The following is a 1,117-nucleotide window of genomic DNA, read 5'->3' on the forward strand; positions in this document are numbered from 1 at the left end:
AATCAATGTCGTCGAAACGATATCTCCAGAACTAAGGAAGAAAACAATGTTTTATTCCTAAAAAGTCTTGGCAATGAATGGACTCAGCTGTCTATGTCCTTTCAAGCAAACTAGGACCTAGACGGCTGGTCACTTCATGATCTGTATGGAACACTTACAGCACAAGAGAACGACATAATGAAGAAGAAGGTATCCATCGGTGGACCTCTCGCTTTTGCTGCCGATGAAAAAGAAATATCAAGGACCCCAACCAGAGCACACAAGAAGAAAGGCAAGAAAGCATTGGTGGTAGAATCAGAATCTGAAGAAGAAACTTCTGAATCAAATGATGAAATTAAAGCTTTTGCCAAATCTTTGGCTTTATTACAAAGCAGTTCTAGAAAAAGTTCATCGAGAAACCCTATGAACGAAAAGAGTTCAAGAGGGAAAGATACCAGTCATCCTATGAAAGGAAGCCATCCAAATTTCATCAGAGGGAAAATAGAAGAGATGGAAGAGAAGAGAGGGAAGAAAGAAGAGAAGACAGAAGATACGAGAGGAAAGAGGACAAGGATGGAAGGAAAAATGACCTCCGATGCTTCAGGTGCGGAAAACTCGATCATTTTTTCAAAGAATGCAGAGGACGATTGGTAAAGGATGCTAACTATTACAAGAACAAATACAAGTATAATCCTAAAGAGCAAAGCCTGATGGCCGAAAAAAAAAATTGGGTGTCTGGTTCTTCATCAGATGATGAAGACAAAGCACTCATCTGTYTGATGGCCACGTCCAATGCAGAATCTGCCTCCAACTCTGATGATCAGGTATGTGAGTCTACTTCAAATGAAACCAACTCTGCTCCATCTGAGCTAGACTTAAGGGTTATAAAACTTTCAGAAGATTTCTTTAAATTAAAAGAGAAATTAAATTTGGAAAAATCTGAAAGGATAAAAGCGGAAAAAGAAGCAAGTTTCTACAAAGAGAGACTGACCTTCTGACCGAAGAAAAAAGCAGAACTTGCTAAGGAAAAGACTTGCATCAGTACTCTTAAGAAATCAGAGGAAGATAAACTTCTGGAACTAAACAAACGAATAACTAAGGACTTAGAAAAGAAAACTAAGGCCTTAAAAGAATCCGA

Source organism: Cynara cardunculus (assembly GCF_001531365.2).
Source record: "Cynara cardunculus var. scolymus isolate 2C chromosome LG 3, CcrdV1, whole genome shotgun sequence".
Classification (NCBI taxonomy): Eukaryota; Viridiplantae; Streptophyta; class Magnoliopsida; order Asterales; family Asteraceae; genus Cynara; species Cynara cardunculus.